Source organism: Macrobrachium nipponense, chromosome 11 (assembly GCF_015104395.2).
Source record: "Macrobrachium nipponense isolate FS-2020 chromosome 11, ASM1510439v2, whole genome shotgun sequence".
Lineage (NCBI taxonomy): Eukaryota > Metazoa > Arthropoda > Malacostraca > Decapoda > Palaemonidae > Macrobrachium > Macrobrachium nipponense.
Genome location: NC_061087.1, coordinates 1,382,460 through 1,406,702, shown reverse-complemented (window position 1 = coordinate 1,406,702; position 24,243 = coordinate 1,382,460). Strand labels below are relative to the sequence as shown.

Here is a 24,243-nt window from a genome sequence, read left to right as displayed (position 1 = left end):
TATATATATTATATATATATATATATATATATATATATATATATATATATATATGATATATATATATATATATATATATATATATATATATATATATATATATATATATATATATATATATATATATATATATATATATATATATATATATATATATTTATGTATGAGCCGGCCTCTGTTGTGACCCAAATACATAAAGGAAAATATTATATGGAAATGCAAGGTCACTGGATTTTAACTTACCTTAAAAAGGGGAGGTTTTGGTATTATTATCTTTAGAGAAAGAGGTCGCCAGAAAACTAGGCTAATTACTTTACATACATTTATTTACAAGAGGCCATTGAAATGGCCTAGAGAAAGAGTAAATGCAGCTTGTACGCACGGGGACCAATATTATCTCTCACAAGGGGATAGCTGGCTAAAATGAGATTCACCTAAATACTGGCTTTCAAAATTATTCATATTATCTTGCGGTAATGCAGCACTTGCGGGCGTGAAGACTTGGACACTTGACTCAGCAAATCTGGAAAAAATCCCAGATTAGACAAAATAAAAAGGAAGACTTCTTGCACAAGTTACGATTATTCAGTTTTCTCTAACACACTGGGGAAAAGGAACTCCAGTGTTTAACTGAGGTATGCACTGAAGACTGAAGCTTTACCAAGTCCCAAGGGGAAGGACATGGCCCGATGAGGAGAAAGGGCTTTTGATGTAAAAGTGATACATGGGAAATTTGAAAATGAAATCAGCAAGAGCCGTCTTGGAGAAAAAGAGCTGGTTTGGAGTTTTACACTTTCTAGACGTACCGTAAATCCTTGAGGCTTGGACATGTGTCGTGCTCTGAAGATAGTCCCACAAGTGTTTGGACAAAGGGCTGACTTCCCGTCAGAGGAGGAGAGAAGGCGCGTCCACCTTGCTTTAGGTCTAGCTTCAACTGAGGCAGAGCTTGGGTGTCTTGGAAATGCGGGGATTTCACACACAGCATCGGGCATTGCCTGAAAGTGAAAAACAACAACCAGCAAATTTGGAAGGAAAAAGGTCTTATGATAGAAGTCCCTAAAACCCATATCGAGGCCTAGCTAATCCCGTGACTTGCCCGTCTTACCCTAAGATTCAGCCTGACCTGGAAATTCCTTTTCACCCTTCCTACTGCGTGTTCTCTCCCAAAATCAGCTGTTTAGGAGAAAACATGGCTGCTCATTTAGAAATAAAGTGAATTAAATACTGCTGGGAAGACGAGGTGATCAATATTTGTACAAATATATATATATATATATATATATATATAGTAATATCTCTATATATATATATATATATATATATATATATATATAGTAACATATATCTATATATATATATATATATATAAGATATAGTATATATTATATATATATATATATATAATATATATACTATATATATACACACACATATAATATATTATAATAATATATTATATATATATTAATATATATATTATAGATATATTTATTATATATAATATATTATATATATATTTATATAAATAATTATGTATATAATATATATAATTAATTATAATCTATATTATATATTAGAATATATATATATATAGATATATATAATATAATTATATATAATATTATTAATATATATATATAATATAAATTATATATATTTATTATTAATAATATATATATATATAATGTTATATTATATTATATATATATATATATATCATTATATTATATATATTTAATATATTATTATATAATAAAGAATAATATTTATTATTATATAATATTATATATAAATATTATAGATATATTATAATTATATATACAATTATATAATTATATATATAAATTGTATTATATTATAATAAAATCTATAATATATATATAAAATTATAATATATATATATATAATACTCACAATTATAATATTTACATATAAATAAGGATATATATATATATAATAAATAAATATATTAATAATTATTATAATACACAAAAAGCATATATATTAATATAATATATATATATAATATTATATATATATATTAGATATATATATTACATAATATATAATAGATAATATATATATATGATATATAATATATAATAAGTTAAATATATATAAAAATATATTAATATATATATATTATATATATTATATATATATATATATATTATAATACACACATAATATATATATATATAATATATATATATATATATATATATAATATATATATATATAAATATAGATAATATAAGATTATATAGATATATATCAGATATATTATATAATATATATTATATATATATATATAATATTCTATATTATTATAATATATATACATAATATACATATATATAATATATATATATATATATATATATATATATATATAGATATATATATATATATATATATATATATATATATATATATATATATATATATATATATATATCGGATCTATATATATATATATATATACTATATATATATATATATATATTTTATATATATATATATATATATAGATTATATATTATATATATATATTATATATAACCATATATTATATATATCCCTATAATATATATATATTATACGTATATATATATGTGTATATATATATATAATATATATATATACTATATATATATATATATATATATATATATATATATATATATTAAATATATTATATTATATATATATACATATATATATATTATATATATATATATATATATATATATATAAAAAAAAAAAAATATATATATATATATATATATATATATATATATATATATATATATATATATATATATCTAAGTCCCTTCGCTTTGCGAAACTTTTTTTTGTTTTCTCCTTACGACGTCATTCGTAAGTATTTCTGGTTCCTCCCATCTCCTTCTGATATCTTAGTAGAGTGGTTTTTCTTAACTAAAGGAGAGGATTCAAACAGATAAGTTGAACAGATATAACAACTTTATTCTGTAACTCCATACTAGGAGATGCAGCTCGGTCGGGAGACCGATATGTTTGAAGGTTGGCACGGAACTGCCATTCTAAAGCATCACGTCGATAGCGGAACATTAGCTATCTCAGCGATTCATATAAAAACATCGTAGTCCGCCGGCTCGGAAAGTTACAAGTTTCCGGCGTAGGTTAACAGGTCAACCGCTTCCCATGGAAGTTGTTGTGCAAAGTTATCATTAATATAAAATGTACAAGAGAGCTAAACCAGGCTACTGCAGACAGCGCATAGCGTAATCTAGATATGCTTTGGGTCACGTAGGAACCCTCCTAATGACCATGACCTCAGGTCATGGGTTTTTATTTACAGATCCTGTAAACTGAAATAATGTATTTATTACATTAGGCTCGGACTGCTACCTATTCAAGCCTTGAATAACAAAAGTTACTTTAAACATTGTTTCTTAGGAGCGTGCTCGTAACATATGTCTAGGTATAAACATAATAAGTGATTAAATGCATAAAAAGGTTCTGTTTACATACCCTTTTTGACATGTTCATAAACAAAGATAAATGCATGGAAATCTAGATCCATGTTTGGTAATAATAATGATTAAGTACCCAAAAATAATAAAAAGGTAAAAATCAAAAGATTACATGTATACATGATTAATATGATAATAGGTAACCTGATTAAGAATAATGGTTACTACAGATTATAGCATGATCATGGATAATTGTTAAAGAGTACTTGTCACTCTTTATAATAGATAAATATAATTGTACAATGGTATAATAGTATAACTGTGTAATTGTGCACAAATGCAATATATAGGGCTGAATATATTTTTATTTTTTAGGTGCCCGGGAGATACTTTAACTGTTTCAAAAATGCAAAGGCGTGATCTTTCTTGTCCTACATTTTTGCCAGCATACGGACCGCTTTTCACACACAACACAATTCCAGACAATTCCCTATGGCACAAACTGAAGTGGCCAGTTTCCATGCGCCCTAAACTCAAAACGACTTGAGTTTAACAAACGGGTACGTCATCCTAGACGGGTACCAATAAACGTTTTCCTTTCCTTGGAGATTCCATTCTGTTTACGCCTCAGCCTACGCCAAGCAAAGATGTTGACGGCGATAACCAATATGGCCGTCACGCTGAACACGGCCAGCAGAATGTAGTAGCGAAGATTTTTCTCCACCTGCATAAGTCGGTGACGCGTGGTTCATCTCAGCCAGTTGCGTTCAAACGATGAGCCACCCGCGCGTTGTATGGGAGAGGTAGTGATGGGATGATTGTAGATGCCCAAGTGTAAGTTCGCAAAATACGCCTTCTCACATATTATCGTGTTGACCCCTCTGACGGTGTAGTTTTGTAGATGTCCCCGTACAACCATCAGCTGCTACAAAGATAGGGCATGGCGGTGGTCCCATCCGGACATACTACGTTGAATCCGGCTTTATCGTAACGGATCCAGGAACCATTATTCATCCTGTAATTGAATTTATTACCGTAAAACAAAGGATAAAGTTTCCCCAGGACAACCTTCGCTTGTATGAGAGAGAGAGCCGTTTAGCACTATGCCTAACTCACATGAATCCGTTGATATAGGATAGAATTCAAAAGAGTCAGCTGTACAAATTTTTATTATTCATGGCTTCTGAACAGTGTGTGAGTTTATCTAAGTCTTTAATGACTGTAAATGAGGTTCCTATCAGAAGAAATCAGTACATGCCCCGTCAAATTGGATATTACTGGACTTGAGTTATTCGTCATGAAAGTAGGAAACGGTGCTATTTTGTATGATTGCCAAGCATCGGAAGAATCAAAAGGTATTGTTATCATAATTCTATAATTTTCAACGCTGACTGATATTAGGCTATAATAGAACTCTACTTTATGGCGTCTAATAAAGGAATATAACCAAGTTTCTCCCGTCCGTTTTCCAAAGTTAACGTCACAATCTTTAATAGGCATGAGGTGAGGAGTATAACACACACCCTTTGTTGCTAACGTAATCGCTTCTACGTAATCTTTTGACTTCTCAATAAAAATGTGATATTTTCACACGGATATGATCTATTTCGAACTATAGTAAGCTAATGTAGCCAGCAAATGTTGAACTTCCATGACCTGATCGATATTATTTGAATGTTCATTTACGATACTCATTATTTGATTGATTGAAGATAACTGGATGCGAAGTTCGGACAAAGCCAATTCGGTTTTGTGTTGCAAAAAAACTCAATTCTTTTATTTTGATTATTTATCTTAAGGCGATTTGAAATTCCTAAGCCTAGATTCGCAACTGATCCTAAGATGTTTAGTCCAGCCAGAATAAGCGGGTTGCGGCGTTCGAGAGTACTGTTGCCGCACAGACCACATCAGCAGGTCACGAGCAAGTTCCTCTGCCTCGGCGGTTTTATTTTGTATGTCATAAGACAACATTTCCGCGACGCTTAGTGTTTGAGCTAGCGAAATCTCTGAGTTAGCATGAAAATTACGTTCGTTGCATTTCTCCTTAAGCGAAAATAGCAACCTCATCAGGTCATTCTTTAAGTTAGGACGTCATCTTCAGGCAAAAAATATTGCATGCATATCTACTTCTATGACAATATTACTTGACACGATGAATACATCATCTATTCTCTCGATAATCGAGCCATGATTAAATTCTATTTCTTTCGTCTAGCGCTCTTTTCCATACAACAAAGATGTCTGAATACACAATATCACTCCTAACAATAACAGATTCATTTTTGAAACCTGCAATGAGTAAAACATATATAATAACTCGCGTAAAAGAATAGGTTTACATACAAATATGATTATTAGATATATATATAAATTATTATACAAGTTTCATAAATACAACCATTTTTTTCCCTCACTCCATCTACCTTTCTTTAGATTCTGATATGTGCCAATAGAACTATTCTCACATCAGTGGGTTTGGATACATTTTGAAACCCTAAATCTATTGGCCGTTAAATTTTCTAAAATGTTAAACGGGCCTTCAAACTTAGGTGTCATTTTATAATTTAAAAACCTTTACGTACGTATACTTGTATGTATACCTGATCGCCCACGGCATATGTTCTAGTTGGCTTAGCTATTTTATCATGATTTTTTTTCATTATTATTTGTGCTTCTTCTAGATTCTTACGAAGTATATTATATCGACTTATGCTTGCATCCATAACATCCTTTAGAGGATTTGATAAATTAGTTGTAGGCGTTTAGGATGATGTAAAGGCGTTCTAGCCGGGATACCGTACAGTGCCTCGTGCGGTGTCATTTTAATAGACACATGATACGAGTGATTAAGTGTGCTTAGTACCGCAGGTATGGCAATGTCCCAGTTGGGGTCTGCCCCCCCTAAGGTGACCCTTAAAATGTTTAAAAACCTTACGATTTCCCCTTTCCACTAGCCCAATAGACTCTGGGTGATAGATCTTGGTATTGATTTTCTTTATACAAAGGAATTCGCACAAGGAGTTAAGGAAATGATTATTGAACTCCCCGCCCGAGTCTGATATACATGATGTGTGGAATTCCATGTTTACAAATGTAGCACTCGTAAAACTTTCTAGCGCACTCGACCGCGGTTCTTTTTGTTTTAAAAGCGCTATAAGTTCTGTATATCGAGTCAAAGCATCTATAATTACTAGGAGGTGCTTATTTCCTCTGTCTGACTCGTAAAATCCTGTTAATAAATCTAAATGTACTCTTTCAAAGGGTTGATTTGGCACGGGTAAGCCCCTAGGCTGACAGGTGTCTTCGTGTGCCCTTTGTATTCTTGACAAGTGCGACAATTTGCTATGTGCTTTTTTATATCTGTAAGCTCTTATGCCAATAAAATAAGGATTTGGCTTTCTGTGACATTAAGGAATAACCCGGGTGTCATGCAGTGGATTTTCATGCAACCAATTTTAGATTTTAAGACAAGTGGGTATGAGTGAGATAGGTACCACCACCTGGTTGTTATTCAACTGCGGTGTGTTGCGGGTTTTCCTCGTCACGGATCTACACAGGATATTAATCCTCCTATGATATGTAAGATTCTGCTGCTTATACTTTATGTATTTCCTAATTTTCTTTCGGTATTTCCGTTTAACGCAATGATGATTTGTTTTTTCATTATTTGCGGATCTTTTCTTTGTTCCTGTCTGAGTTAAAGTTCAGCACTCCATCCCACCCAGAACTTCCTGTTCAGAATATAGTTTTAAACAATGGGCGTGGAGGTTGAGATATCTATTAATTCAGGTAATGGCTCGGTACAAGATGAAGAGGGGTTGCGTGATAATGCGTCAGCAATGATATTTTGCTTTCCAGGTAAATACCGATCCTCGCGCCAAAGTCCTGGATGATCATGTGCCACCGAGTTCGCTTAGGGCTGTGACTAAAGCCTTTTAAAGAAGTCGGTTAGGGGCTTATGATCAGTGAGAACCTTGAGACGGGATAAAACCGTATATTATGAATTTAAAATGCACGAGTGAATTGAACAATAGCGAGCCCTTCCTTGTCTATTACTGCATATTTACTTTCGGAAGGTCTCAGTTTACGTGAATAAAAAGCTATAGGGAAAAAAAACTGTTTATCATATTGTTGAAGCAATACCCCACCTACTCCTAGGTATCGAGGCGTCTGTTGCTATGAAAAATTCCTTACCGAAGTAAGGAAATTTCAAACGATAGGAGCAACTACACAGTTCATCTTTCAATTTATCGAACGCCTGTTGATGAAATTTCAGACCATATGAAAATCTACGCCCTTTTTTATAAGATCGGTTAGGGGAGCGCTATGATTGAGTAGTTGCGTATAAAGCGGCGATAATAGCCACTACAGTCTAAAATTGCTGTATTCCTTGACGTTAGTATGTATCGAAAGTTACGGATAGCCGACACCTATCATGGACGCTTTAAGACCTTCACTAGAAACCGTGAAACCTAAATAGACTAGTTCTGTTTTATAAAATTCACACTTACTTATCTTTACCCTTAAATTATGCTGCCTTAGTCTTTGTAGCACTAACTCTAATTTACGTAAATGTTCTTCTAATGTGTTGGGAAAAGATTACTAGGTCGTCCATGTAGGCATGTAGGATATCTCCTAACAAAAGTCTCCAAACACGTATCATCACGAGTAAAAGTTATGGGAGCACAAAACGTAAACCAAAAGGCATACGCAAAAAAAAATCATAATGTCCCCTGGGCTGTGCTGAAGGCAGTGTATGGGATACCTCTCTTGTTCCAACGGAATCTGAATGAAATCCCTTTAGTAGGTACTAAGCTGGTGAAATATTTGTTCTGACCTAGTAGAGATAGGATATCATCGGTACATGGTACTGGAATCTGTCGGGGATTGTTTCTTATCTTCTTCATTTAAAAACGGGGAGAAACGTAAACAAAAACCGAATAGAATATAAACAAAAAAACCGAAAAAAAAAAAACGAGAAAAAAACGAAAAAACGACGAGAGGGAAAAAACGGAAACGAAGGGCGACGCGGCGGCAAAAAAAAACACGAAGAAACGGAGAAAAAAAAAAAACGAAAAAACGGACAAAAAAAAAAAAAAAAAAAAAAAAAAAAAAAAAAAAAAAAAAAACGGAACGTAGAAGTAAAAACGGAAACGAGGGGAACGATAAAACGAGAAAAAAATTATTTAAAAAAAATAAAAACGGGGCTTTTAACGACGAAAAATCGAGAAAAATTTCGGGGACGTGAAGGGAAGAAAAAATCGGACCGCCATAATCCGATTCCGCCAAAGTTCCATCTTTTTTTTTTTTTTTTTTTTTTCGGTACTACTATTAACGGAAAAAATTATAGAAGGGCTTGTTTGATTTCCAAATGGAAACCTATCCGCTCCTTCCTTTATTTTTGCTTTTTTAACAAACCCTAACTTCCTCTGTATCTCATTCTGAAACAAATTTTCATAGGAAGTTCGGTACGAAGGTACATAGATTACTTTCTGTTTGTCCTTGAGCCTTATTTGATGCTCGATGACATCCGTTTTTCCTAAGGTTCCATCCATAGTGGAAAAAAACATCTGATATTTAGTTAAAAGATTCAAAAATTTCTGCTGAATTTCTTCTTCTTGAATGTCCTTATTGATTTTGTTCTTTATAGATTGCAAAAGGGATTCATCCGCAACTTGATTGAGCGTGATTTATCTCAGCTACGGTAAGAATGCGATGTTTATAAACTTCTGCATCCAAGATATGTTGATTTTGTGGATTACTAAAGAGTATTCAGATGATTACAGACTTCGATGTGACATTGTTGTTGTGAGCCGATGTATAAAGGCTTGGTGTGACGGATAATCGTGTGTTTTCAGAGTTTCGGAAAGGATTAACGTTTCAGATCCTGGCAAGGTTTCTCTTTACACGCACTAATATTGTTCGAAGAAGTACGTTAGGCTCGAGAGTTTGCGTGCAAGCTGATAATTACAGGTGAGCGAGAGTTCTTGGGTTGGGTTGCCTGTATTATTTATTGGAGGTTCATGAGACAGGTGATTGGTTCTGTAATGTAAGTGACAACTCTGTCTGTCTCTTTATTATCTAAAACTGATTTTAGGGTATTAGAAGACTTATAGAATTTACCTTTGATATACACGCCGTGTTTTGCAGGTGCTAAGATAATATTTTGAGTGCCCATAGACGGGTAATCCGATAATTACTGCGGGATACATATTAATGTTTTGTACAACGATAAAGGTATCAGCAAACGTGCGCTTACCGACCTTGTACTGTACATGAGTTACTCCTACACATTTAATTCATTATTCCCTATGCCATGAGAGCCTTATTCCGGACTTCTCTATAGGGAAATTTGAAAAGAGTAAATGATGAGTCCTTAAATCCATGATATTACGTGGACTACCAGAATCAAAGAACAAAGTGAATGACTTATGGTCCAAATTTACTGCATGTAAGGTTGGTCGCAACTCGTTTTGACTAATAATTGCATGAATTTGTTGCAAATCTACGGGAACCTGCACAGATTTTTTGGATTCGGCCGTGTGTTTCATAGGAAAATCAATTGCCTCACAATGATCTGATAAATGATTAAACTGATTATTGATACAAAAGATGTTGATATTGATGGACCCAACATCGCCCTCCTCCCCACCCCCCTTGGAGTGAACTACGTGGTATTTGTTTTGTTTATCACACCTTGAAAATTCGCTTGCCCTTGCAAGTTCTGGCTAGACAGCCCAGGAACAGGAGGTACCTGAAGCACGATTTGTTTTGGTTTCTGCTGTTGTGTAGCAGTTTTACGTTCGCTTGTTTCTTTTATTTTTATAGTGACTGAGGAACCCTTATTTTTATTTGCACTGGCAACTGGTTGCGTGTTTTGTAGCATTCTGCTGTTGATTCCTCGAGTAGCAACGGTTATATGAATGAGTTGAACTATTATGTATTGAACAAAAATGCGTCCGACAGTCTGAAAATCATGTGACCTGGTCGTTTACAGTTATAACAAACCATCCCTGCAACTTGATTATTATTATGTACCACATTTACTTGTTGTGGCTTGTTCTCATTATTTGCAAAAACTTGAATGAGCGAAGGATCTAGGTCGGTACATTTAGACATGTGTTTTTTTATTTGTTTATACACATCTAATTCCGTACTGTTGGGCTGCAATTTTTTGTCAAAACACCGCACTAACCGCTTCAGCAACATGGCTAGTGATACTCGTAAGGTAGATCAAAAACGGATAAAATCTTTCCGTTGATTTTGGACTCGTAACCCCCCGGAGTTACTTAAACTAACTTGATATTCATTTAGCGGTCGGCAATTAGCGCCGCCGCTCGACAACATTAAGCTGAGTCATGGAGGCTTGGTTAAGGATATTTCTCAATGCCAATACTACATCTAAAGCCTCTTCACCCCCATACACGGCACGTAATCTGATTTGAACTCGTCCCATGTAAGCGCTCTTGGAAAGAAACCCCCCTTAGATAAGCACTTGCGTCTCCTTTAGCAAAGTCTATGAAGCTTTTGGCCTCCTGTAATTGTACTGCTGGGTCTGTGATGCTTTTTGCATTTAAATGAGCGTCTACAGATGAGATCCATGCCTCAACATTTTGAGGCAGGAACTCATTGACCCGACCTTGAAAAGGGACAATTGCTGACCTCGCGGCTCACGAGAGTCACCACATTGGGGTTGCCAGTCGGAGGAGTTGCCATTTCCACTTTCACTTTTTTCTTATCACTTCTATTCCTTGCGATCCTATCAAAATATCTATAAGAGTACACTCGACCACTACGTAAACGCATATGCAATGTACTGTATAAATGTGTTATAATAATAGGAAAATCCCCCCTTGGATACAAAAATACAGATAATTTGATAAAATATTATACGGAGAATTCCTGCAAGAAACGATTAGCAACAACGAGAAGAGAAAAAAAATAATCTGCGGGCGAGAACTCGTAGTTGAAGATTGATTCTGTAATGAAGGAAGATTAAGATGGCGAACAACTCACCCCCAGAATATGGACGATCGACTCTGATGAAACAACACTTCACTGAGGAAAGAACCTGAATAGATAAAATGGTACTTAGCTCCAGATTATATGGTGAAGGATTGTTGACATGGGATGACGTCTCAGTTCCTGTCTAAGTCTCGCGTCGGAAGTCGTGATGATGTCACGGTCTTCTTTCGGTGCACAATGCGTGAAGAAGTCCAAGATTGATGACGTCACAGCCTCCGTCCTTGCATTATTTCCTCTTGCTCTACTCTCTGCGTCCTTGCTCGTGATCGCGTGAGGTTTTCCTGTGTGTTTATTCTTTCTGTTGATGTTCGATGCTGCTCTCGTCCGGTGTAGATTCTCGAAGATAAGTGACAACCGTCACTCAAACGTCTGTGTTGATGCTTGTATTCTTCTCGATGAAGGACATATCTTCGTCTTCATAAAATGTTGCGTATTTGATTGAAGAAATCCCGTTTCTCTGTTTAGTTTTTGATGTTGGAAGGTGGAAGTTGGTTCTTGTAGACCTTCGGTCGGCTGATATGGGTCTTGTTAATTTTATTCTTCTTCATTCGCTGCCACCAGTCTAAGTCCCTTCGCTTTGCGAAAGACTTTTTTTTGTTTTCTCCTTACAACTGTCATTCGTAAGTATTTCTGGTTCCTCCCATCTCCTTCTGATATCTTAGTAGAGTGGTTTTTCTTAACTAAAGGAGAGGATTCAAACAGATAAGTTGAACAGATATAACAACTTTATTCTGTAACTCTATACTAGGAGATGCAGCTCGGTCGGGAGACCGATATGTTTGAAGGTTGGCATGGAACTGCCATTCTAAAGCATCACGTCGATAGCGGAACATTAGCTATCTCAGCGATTCATATTTAAAAACATACGTAGTCCGCCGGCTCGGAAAGTTACAAGTTTCCGGCGTAGGTTAAACAGGTCAACCGCTTCCCATGGAAGTTGTTGTGCCAAGTTATCATTAATATAAAATGTTGACAACGCTCAGAGCTAAACCAGGCTACTGCAGACAGCGCATAGCGTAATCTAGATCTGCTTTGGTCACGTAGGACCCTCCTAATGCCATGACCTCAGGTTATGGGTTTTTATTTACAGATCCTGTAAACTGAAATAATGTATTTATTACATATATAATATATATATATATATATATATATATATATATATATATATATATATATATATATATATATATATATATATATATATATAATATATATATAAAATATATACGGTATATATATATATATATATATATATATATATATATATATATATATATGTAAAAGTGTACTCTCGCATGAAGAGCTTTCTCCTTGTCTGATTCCAGTCCTCACAAGTAATAATTTTGGAATTAGGACCTTATTTCAGTCCTGTATTATGACATCATGGACACCTTGACAGTCGTACCAATTTTAGATGAACTGTCATACTCGACTTTCAAGCAGAAAATGGGGACTTAAATATGTACGTATGTATGTGTTGTGTGTGTGTGATATATATTATATATATATATATATATATATATATATATATATATATATAATAAAAGGAGCCCATAAAAACACCAAAATGTAGAACATTTTTACCATTCATATATATATATATATATAGTACAGTGGACCCCCGTATTCATGTTCTCCGGATTCGCAGACTCTCACATTCGTGGTTTTCTCTCGGGAAAGTTTCCCTGCATTATTCACGGAAAATCTGCATATTCACAGTATTTTTCTATGAGAAATAAACACAAATCCTGGTTTTATTTATATATATAAATTTCATCATAAAATGCACTTTTTGTGATAAAACTGTTAAAAAACCAAGTATAAACATTTTTAACTAACATAATGGGCTGTTTTTTCCATAGATATGAAAGCCTAGATGCCGCATCAGCCGCTAGCTGAATAGGCTGGCGCACGTCATCAGGCCCGCCATCTTGGCGCGGTAATTCAAACAATGCAGCAGGCTGCAGTATATGACGTTTTTTCGCCACTTTTCACTTAATATTGCACGGATTTTCTTGTCTGATGGCTCGTTACAAAGCTTACATAATTCCCTACAAGGATCTAATAAAATAAAGTTGTTCCTTATTGTTTGAAAGTTAACTTACAATGACTTTGTTTTAGCAGGTAGGGGGAAGGGGGCTAGTTGTACACAAATGTTAATATTTACCCATAACTGTTGCTGTAAACAATAATTTGAAATGCTTTGATAAGACAGCCTACGAAAATAATGGTTAAAACAATATTGTTTAAGGGCCATTAGGTCAATAGGGGGAAATATCGTGTATGTTGGACACTAATTTGATGTTTCTAGATTTCTTTCACTGCATTTATAGCTATGTAATATTAAAGTGTTAATCTGGTCCTTGTAATAAGAACTAAATGGCCAAGCAAGGCACATAATGAGTTTTTGTTGATGTTTTGATATAGCCTGCTAATTTCATATCAATGCATATAGATTATCATTACAATGTAGTATCATTAAACTGTTGGAAACAGCAATGAAAAAAAAAAAAACTTGTTAAACTGCTGGGGAATATAAATAAATGCACAGATGTACCATAAATGTTATATATACATTCAATGTAAGAACAAATATCATGAAAATAAATCATTGTGCAATACATTTTGAGAGTTGTTACTTCAAAGTATACGGCTTAATGACCCATAAGGCCACCCATAACTTTAAATTTATACATGTGTGACCCAAACCAATGAACAGTTAGCTGAAAAAAAAATTAGACTGGCCTTATGATTGTGGCCTAGGCTGAAAGGCTGTGTGGTGTGTGTGTGTGTGTGTGTGGTGTGGGGGGGCGGTGTGTGTGGGGGGGGGGGGGGGGGGGGGGGGGGGAGGGGGGGGGGGGGGGGGGGGGTACTATGACCGGGTATAACAAGGTTGCTTGTCAGGATTGGCTCATTTTGGCAATTTTGGTCTATAGATGGGTCCCCTTCTGGAAGGGTAGAAGTATAGAGATGGCCCAGGCCCTTATCCCAAATAAGGTATAATAATTTGGGTCCTTGACAACACAGGTCTAGAGATGAGCTATATTGAACTGTTAATGCTTGCCATAATGATATATCCGAGTCTGAGAAAATTAAAGTAGTGTGAAAAATTTAAGTTCTATATAATTATTTCACCATATAAAATTAGTGGTCTAGAGATAGGTCACTTTTGCCACTTAGACGAGGGTTCTCTTGATAACTCCTAAATTTTCCAAAGCCAGTCTAGAGGTCAGAATTCACTGAGGAGCATCCCGTTCAAAAAATTGGAAGAACCCTCCCCCCCCCCCCCCACCCCCCCCCCCCCCGCCAGGCTCAAAGGAGCAGGCAGAGATGCAAAGGCTAGACAACACAGAAATCCTAGTTAATCTAGGGCCTACTGTAGTTTATTTTAGGCTCAACCCTACAGTTTTATGACTTAAACTTGTAGGCCTGTGCCAACAATTATATTGGGGGATTTTTTAACAGAGCACTTCGAGAGACAAAGATTTTACTTAAGTTGCACAGATCCATAGCTGTAGGCCTACTTTAGTAATCTGTCTTATCACAGCATTTCACATTATTGTTTACAGCAATAGTTATGGGTAAATATTAACATTTGTATACAACTAGGCCCCCTTCCCCCTACCTGCTAAAACAAAGTCATTGCAAGTTAACTTTCAAGCAATAAGGAACAAATCTATTTTATTAGATCCTTGTAGGGAATTATGTAAGCTTTGCTACAAACCATCAGACAAGAAAATCCGTGCAATATTAAGCGAATAGTGGCGAAAAAACGTCACATACTGCAGCCTGCTGCATTGTTTGAATTACCGCTCCAAGATGGCAGACTTGATGACGCATGTCCAGCCGGCCGATGCGGCATCTAGGCTTTTATATCTCTGGTTTTTTCAACGTTTTTATAGGGGTTCCAACTATTTCCGGGTTTTAACTATTCATGGGGGCTTCTGGTACGCATTCCCCGCGAATACAGGGGATCACTGCTTAAGACAATACATATCTGAGAAGTTTACCAGTTATTCATGCAAACTTATCAGCTATTCATGTAATTGTTGTATAATTGTAATGATCATACAATATCTTTATTACTTACTTGGATATGTGAAGACATTTGACCGCTGGATTACCACCGTAGTGTGACGAAAATTGCCTCTGCTCCCTCGGCCACTTGTCTGTTTTCACACCATAAGAAATTAATGTAGGACTAAGTGAAGATTCTGAATACTTAGAATGAGAATTTATGAATTTTCAATTTAACCTTTTATCATGCATTTTATTTCACATTTATCACTGTGCCAACTGGTACTATGTGTTTACCCTCCAAACTGGGTATAAGACTTACACAAAACCATGGAAATAAGTGAAATTAGCGTATCTATTTGTAGTATATATACATAAATATTAGAGCAATTTTATCATTATTGCATTACTATGGCAACTTGAATTCATTAAAACAGTTTGTAAAGGCATCGGCATATGTGTGAAGCTCTACTAAATTGGCAATTATGATTTGCCATTCCTAGCACGCAAACATTAAAGGTTACATTTATTTCAGGCATACAATATTCAAAATAAGAAAAAGTCAAAATAGTAATATAGACTTAAATCAATGAAAACTGCTAGCAAAAAATACAAATTTTTTGTCATAAACAATTCACTAATCTGTCTTCTGCCAGCTGATGTTTTTGGCAGCCAGGTGTACAATAAGGCTGAAAAATTGTTCTCGCCACAGCTTCGCTATAAACAAACTCTGGTATTTCAAATGGAATTTGGAGTGAATTATGAACAAAATGTGTATAATTACAATCAAATAAGCACTGTGGAGTTTCAGTTGTGATGGCAGTAAGGATAAAACCACCGATTACAAGATATAATGCATTTCAGTTCAAAACATGACCCGGGAATATGAATTCTCATACTTCCTCTGGTATAGGCAACAAAATGTTTTATTGTGCTTATTACAACTACAATCTTGAGTAATATCAATAAACGTTACATATATACGCAAATATTGTTCAAATGAGCGCTGGGAAGGCTGGGAACGATGTGGCCGTCATTCACGTGACGAACTGTTAAAGATTCAGACACCATATTAGATTTAAAATCTGCCTTGAAAACATATTTTACGAAGATTTCATATACTTATTTTAGTTTGTATGACACTTTCATATATCTCATTTTGTTGACGAAATTTCAATATTTTGAAGGGTATACTTAAGATGTAATTGGGTGGGGTAGTTTGCACTTTCAGGGGCCTGGCCGTGTAAAAACCAAAACAAAACCTGATCGCTCCGCACAGGTAAGTAGTTCGACCTCGACCCTGCACGACCCGTCGATGCCATTTTTTCTTGCCAGAGCAAACGAGCTTGCCAAGAACCTTTAAAAATGTGGATAAGGAACGCAGCGCTGTTCCACCACGCAGAAACTAATTCACGAATTTCCAAAATAGGGCCTAGAAAACAGTGTTTTTTGCTTTTGTCTAGCCGTCATCTTGCTTGTATTCTTCCGCTTTCTAGTCAGAGCTCACTGCCATCTATCAGTGGGTTTTGACTAGAAAAGTGGTCGAAGGTGGGCTGGGCCCCTTAAACTGCAGGTGCTCCTGTAATTGTATTTTTGTTTCACCATTTAAATATCAAGTGAAAAAAGTAATCTTTTTGAGTGAAATGATCGCAATTCGGTCGTTTACCCTATATTCATCAAATAACTTCCAGGATTTCAATGCATATTCCAGAGTTACAATGCTGACGGAAGAAATATGATGCCAAAAAGGCAAAATAATCAATATATGACAGGTTTCTTTACGAAAACTGCAATAAAATGCAATTTACACAGCTTTCAAGAAACCCAAAGCATTACCAGTAAGGTTTTCTTAGGATTCTTGACAATTTTTGACAATTTTCGACGATGTTCCGGCTTATGACGCGTCTCAAGAATGGAACCCCTGTGGTAAACCCAAAGCTTTAAAAGCAAGGTTTTCTTAGGATCTTTGACGATTTTCAACAATGTTCCGACTTTTGACATGTTGTCAACCGGGGACTGCCTTTTATTACAGATATAACTTCTTGATCATTTACATGAGTGAATGCAACCAAGTACAATCCCTTCCTGCTTAATACGAACTGGATACTGGTACGGCAGCCGTATCCCTGATTGCGATAGATATTGGTACGGCTGTGAATTGAGCATGCGCGAACCCTTGTTAACCACCTCGGGCATATCAGTGACAGCAAGAAAATGACGAACCAGCAACGTGAACCGTGTAATAATACATCGGTTTTCGCTGAAAAATAGATGTTTTCGGGTTTCAACAAGCTGAAAAAGCCAATAGACGTCTATGAAGAGTCAAACTTCCAGAAATTGTATATCCGGGGTCATGAACGATAGAATCGGCCCTGAAAAGAGCTCCGAAGACGAAGAGGAGATTAAAAGATTTTAAGCTTAGCTAGTGATGTAGTGAATCAGTCAGTAATGTGTCCATTATGGGACACATGCTGTTAATATAGACCTGATTTGGATGATTACTTACGATTGATTAGGCTGTTTACCAGAGGATCGACTTTGGTAGTTTTCCTTACTACCATGAATACAGCAGAGCACAATTTCTGTGTACTTCAAGTCTTTGAATCTCCTCTTCAGAGCTCTTTTCAGGGCCGATTCGATCGTTCGTGACCTACGGATAAACAAATTCTGGAAGTTTGACTCTTCGTAGACATCTATTACTTTTATCAGCTCGTTGAAACCTGAAAACATCTGTTCTTTGGTGAAAACTGATGTATTATTACAGGGTTCAGAGGAGATTCAAAGAAGATGTGAACTACACAGATAGATTAGTTTAGTTTTAATTTTCATGTACATAGTCAAAATCTAAGTATGTTTAAGTATTATTGTGATTTTTTATATTTTCATTTACTGTCAAAATGTTTTGGTGCTTTGGTGATGACAGTATGGTGCTTCACTTTGACATTTTAAATTGAACATGTTCAGCGAAACAATTCAGTTTGACTCTTAGCAACAGTGCATGGCAACTGTTGCATGATTAGCAAACTACCGTACCTACAGCAAGTCAACAGCGCAATACGGAACCACTGACAGAATCTGACGTACCCAACTACATTATGTTATTAGTACGGCAGGAAGTCTGAAATTGACGCATGCGCAATACACTACCGTACCAATATCTATCGCAAATTCGCAATCAAGGATACGGCTGCCGTGCCAATATCCAAGCTAGCTGCAGTAGCTATATATCATCTCAAGGCTTACCCCCAAAATCCTAAGAGCCCGTAATCTATATTTACCCGACCGTTGGGCAAACAATAAGCACATTTTCTTGTTCTCCCGACAGTCGGGTAAACAGTGCGCTGGAATTATTTTCCCGACCGTCGTCTAAACAGTACAATTGGGTTGTTATTCTAACGAACCGTTGTGTAAACAGTGCGAATATTGCTTATTCTAACGACGGTCGTGGGAACTTCTTATTTTAACCCGACTGTCGTTTGTCGGATTCTGAATTGTTAGAACCTGTTCGTCGTGGCATATTGTAAAAGGCAACCATCAAATTTTTTGTAGCTTTTTTAGGCTAAAAAATGGGCTATACTAGTATCTGTGCGCGAATTATTTCCAAAGCCTTTGTTATAAACTCCTGGAACATCTAGGGCCCCTATGGCCAGGCACACTAACGTAAGGGGGAAGCCTCATATTTGTCGTTAAAAAATTAGGCTGGTGATATTTACCAGACCGTCGGGCAAACAATAAGCACATTTTCTTGTTCTCCCGACGGTCGGGTAAACAGTGCGCTGGAATTATTTTCCCGACCGTCGTCTAAACAGTACAATTGGGTTGTTATTCTAACGACCGTTGTGTAAACAGGCGAATACTTTGTTTATTCTAACGACGGTCGTGGGAACTTCTTATTTTCCCGACTGTCGTTTGTGGACTGTTGTTAGCCTGTTCGTCATGGCATATTGTTTAAAAGGCCAACCGTCAAAATTTTTTTTGTAGCTTTTTTAGGCTAAAAACTGGGCTATAACTAGTACCTGTGCGCGAATTATTTCCAAAGCCTTTGTTATAAACTCATGGAACATCTAGGACCCCTATGGCCAGGCACACTAACGTAAGGGGGAAGCCTCATATTTGTCTTGTTAAAAAATTATGGGCTTTAAAGGTAGGGTAGCCTCTATTCTAGTTTGCTAACACCAAGTTAGGTTTTTATATCTTATTACCAAACAATGGCAGCATATTATTTTTATACTCGGTTATTTCAACACTTATTAAAGCGTGATCACACAAGTTAGGATTTCTATATCTTAATACCAAACAATAGCAGCATATTTTTATATTTTGACGGTGCCATTAAATTGTTATTTCAACACTTAAATACTGGTCAGTTCGAAGCATAAATATACTTGATAGTGGAGTAGCAGACATCAGGATTTTGAGGTTTTCGACGAGGCTAGCCTACCTTTAAATACTGGACAGCTCAAAGCGTAAATATATATAGTTGATAGTGGAGTGGCCGAGTAGCAGAGTATCGCATATAGAGCATGTTCAGGCTATTGCATATAGGGGCCCTTTAAAGGCAGGGTAGGGGTGGTAGTAGGATATAATAATAGGCGAATGATTATTGATATTTACTATACATGTAGGCATATTTTTAGGGGCGGGTTCGAGTAAGTAAAGTTGCATTTACCCTCACCATGGGGTTTCTGTCAGGAATAGCCAACAACTCTTACAAGGCAGCATCCACACCCTTTCAGTTTACGTGTAGGGCCTACAGGACAATATTATCTACCCCTGTCCTTCAGTTCATTTCTGATACACAACATACCCAATTGAGTTCAGTGTTGATATACCCAGGCCAAAATTTCCCCATGCATTTAAGGATACACAGGACAACATCTACCCATTCTGTAAGTGTAGATATGTGACCCACTCTGGCAAAAGCAGGCACAAGTTGCTCTTAACTTGGCAGGTTGAGACTAACTGGTTGTTAATTTCCTAATTGTCTGCATTTTGTGACATCTGAAATGGCTCAGATTTTATAAAAGGTTAGACAATAGGGAAATCAACCACCAGTCCATCTAAGCCTGCAAAGTTCAAAGTGACTTGCTCCTGCTTTTGCCAGAGTGGGTCACATACTATGCATATTAAGTTAACAATTGACAATCATCCACTGCCTACTCCAAATCTAAAAATGTGTTCCTAAAAAATCATGCAGTTACTAAAAACATCGAAATTTGTTTTTTTTTTTCTCGATGAGACCACACTGCATTTAAGTGGACAGCTTAAGACTTTCCATGGAAATCAATTCTACTTCTACCTCAGTCAGGTGCAACTGTTCGAAACACAGTACAGTGTAACCTCAGGAAGTTTTAGACATATCAGTTCAAGAAGGTACTATTAGTATTTCAGTAGAGTTGGCTGTATGCATGAGGTATACATGCACTAAAAACAAAGAGCAACAAATATCTATCAAAATTATCTTATTTATCATGTATCTACAAATTTACAAACATAGTACAATATTGACATATAAAAGTTTAACTAAGACAACTGGAGTAGCCAGTATAGGTACAAATACCCTTAATTAACCATAAAAGTAGGATATTTACAAGAAGGATCTACCGGTATACATGGACCATGAGTTTTCATGAAGTTTCCAGCACCTTGTCAATTTTATCATCTTATCTACATAATAGAAATTGACTGTTAAAGTGTTACCTGCATTGTCTTATATCATTAATTAACAGAGTTTGACAGTTACTCTAGGAGTTGGCCATTTTGCTTACACAATGACTACACTGTCAATTTGATCTTTTAATTAATACAACATATGAAAAGAATTGACCGGCTTGTTTCGTGGTTGTGGGTGAAATCAGCCTTGCTCACAACCAGGCAGTCTTCTTTTCTATTCGCGGTCAGAAGGAAGCCGCTGGGGCAGTTCATCTTGAATGTTCTGAAGAAAAAAATATCATTTTAACAGCTGTTACAAGATCAATGGGGAGCTGGCAGTATAATAGATGGCTCTGCGCAGGTAAGGGCTTTTAGCCTGGTACCCTCTTCGAGTCTTTGTCATTTTGTGATGTTGCCATTGTGACGTTATGATGTTATGGTTTTCGGTTGCTTATATCTGGTTTTCTGTGGCTTTCTGTGGTTTTCGGTATTGTTACGTACCGATGAACTATTGGTCAATTAACACTGGAAAATCCATTTGTACAGTACTTAAATTTCATGAACTAGCCTAGTAAGTTAGGCCTACCCAACATCATGACCAATATTAATGGATATTAATAGGACCATATTAATAGGCCTAGTTTAAATGTTGAATGTACTGTTTGTAATGTCACTGTGTACACACATCAAAATGTACACGAACACTGCAGTGCATTGCATGCACAGTGCAGTGTTCGTACTGTAATCAACTGACTGAGTTGGTCTATTTTCTTGTCTATAATGTTAAAAATAAGGACCGAAAAATATATAATAGGATGTCATAATACCTTTGGTTAGGTCTTTTACCCATGCTCGTAGTGCTGTGCTCTCCGCCATGTTTGCACTGAAAACTAGCATGGCTGTATCTGCACTCATTCTTGTAGTGGTTCTGAGGGTTAACTACAGTTTTGTTTGCCTTGCCAATTGTTCTGCAGTCACGTATAACATACTTGGCACATGTTTGATGTTCTAGTTTTTCTTTTTCTCTCACGAATTCGTCATAATCTTTGAATTTTTGACCCACATAAAATACACGTCCATCACTTCTCGAATCCATTTTCATCATGGCGTCGGTTTCATACGACCTCGTTCCCAGATTTCTGATGACGTCACGGTCGGGAAAATAAGAAAATGGTTTGCTTGTTTGCCCGACCGTCGGGCAAATAATCACTTCGCTTCTTATAACTGGCCTATATTATGCACAAAACCCAAACAATACAACTGGGACAGCTACCTCCAGCTCGTGAAAATACTACCTAAGTAGCCTAACTTCCCACCACCGAGGTTAAGAAGGGGGCTACATGTAAATGGAAATAAATATACTATGGTTACTTTATACCAACAGATCATCCTAAATAGCCATAGCCTATAACAACACTGTACTACATTGTAAATTGAACAAAAAATTAATTGTAATTGCTGCCATCACTACCAATTAGCCAAGGACTCACTTTTCCATTATCAGAGGCGTTCCTAGAGCTACCGTTGCTTCCTCGTTTCTTTGGGAGATACCTATTAACACCATAAGCAGACGAACTAGGCTTCAACCATGGTCATTTTCGTTTTACCACACACATCACCATTGGTCACCACTCCAATGAAGACTGATGTAATTGTTATTTTGTAGTTTGTTACTTGATAGGCTAACACCGCCGCTGGGGAGCTGGCGAAGTTGCCAGGTTCTTGATTCTTGACATTGTATATGATGAACATTTCACCGTAATTTTCGCTAACTGTTATCATTTTCAGTAGACTATATACTTTTACAGACTATAAGATCAGTATATGTTACAGTTTACTTCTTTTTCTAGGGCGAAACTAATCGTCTACCGGCAGGTATACATAATTTTGGTCGGATTATGACGTCAGGGAGGCCTAACTCTGATTTATCACCTGTTAATGACAGAATCTGTCATTTATTTGTAAACAAAGCTGGTGTTCAGTGCAAAGCTCCTCCTTGTACCTATGGTAAACTGGTAAATTTAAACTGTTCACTACAAAATATTCAACTTTATTGCTTACGATATCTGCACCAATATATAAAATGCCTCGTTATTCTTCCAGTAAAGGTAAAACGAAAGTAGTAACTTTTCAAAATTTTCCCTGCGACAGATGGGAAATTGCTATCAGCACTCATCGACAGTTGCAGTGAAGCAAAGAATTAAGTGTTAACTTTTAGGCATCTCTCATGAGATCAAAGTATGTAGACGACAAAAATGCAGATAAAATGCTATCATGGTGAAAAAGGACTAAGAGCTGGAAAAGGAACTGTCAAAAACTATAGTTGTCGAAATATCAAATTTTCCTAATTTACCTTTTGATTTAGTTACATATTTCGTTTGTTGTCGAATTTTAAACTGGGAAATCATTTCATCTAAATAACATATTTAATAAAGTAAAGAGGCTGTAAAAGAATGTTTAAAGTTCAAGCTAATGTGTGTGGTGAATGATGTGTATTTCTCTTTTAAACAAGTATTTACTCCTTAATTATATAACAATTTCTATGAACTGTATCTAATTTATCTCGGTGGTCTTGATTTGGTACGTTGTTATTTTTAAGCAATGCACCTTTGTTTTCGGAAATATGCATACACATATTGTTCATAGGATACATCAAAGATCTGCGATTTATCGCCATAAATTGATTGTGTATAATGTTGAAATAATTTTTCTTTTTTTCTTTTTTTTCCAAGATGTGTTTTCTATGCTATTTTTTCAAGCATTACATATTTATTATATGAAAATATGTGGAAATTCCTAAGTTATTAATATTAGTAATGAAATTCACATTCTGTAAAAAAAAAAAAAAAAAAAAAAAAAAAAAAAAAAAAAAAAAAAAAAAAAAAAAAAAAAAAAAAAACTAGTAATATTATTAAATATCAAGCAGGATATAATGAACGTTCTACGTATAGAGCTACTAGCTACACAATCCTAGATTACTGACGTCACAGAATTTACCCCCTCAAATGATTAAACCACCATTAATCCGGCTCATCCTGCCTGGGTAACCTTGATGCAGACATTCAGGTATTATTATTATTATTATTATTAT

The 24,243-nt window shown here is 35.5% G+C and overlaps 1 long non-coding RNA gene across 3 annotated transcripts; it reads right to left on the bottom strand.

Annotated features, from left to right (window-relative positions):
• Nucleotides 1-356: 356 nt before the first annotated feature.
• Nucleotides 357-23,442, bottom strand: LOC135215689 (uncharacterized). 3 transcript variants are annotated; one of them, XR_010314764.1, is made up of 5 exons: nucleotides 22,643-23,442; nucleotides 21,201-21,435; nucleotides 15,574-15,652; nucleotides 807-995; nucleotides 357-523 (listed from the first exon to the last, which is right to left on the bottom strand). It is a non-coding gene; the product is annotated as an uncharacterized LOC135215689 (long non-coding RNA). The 3 variants fall into 3 exon arrangements; XR_010314765.1 differs by lacking the exon at nucleotides 22,643-23,442 and adding an exon at nucleotides 21,980-22,606; XR_010314762.1 differs by lacking the exon at nucleotides 21,201-21,435 and having other exon boundaries at nucleotides 22,643-23,434.
• Nucleotides 23,443-24,243: the final 801 nt, after the last annotated feature.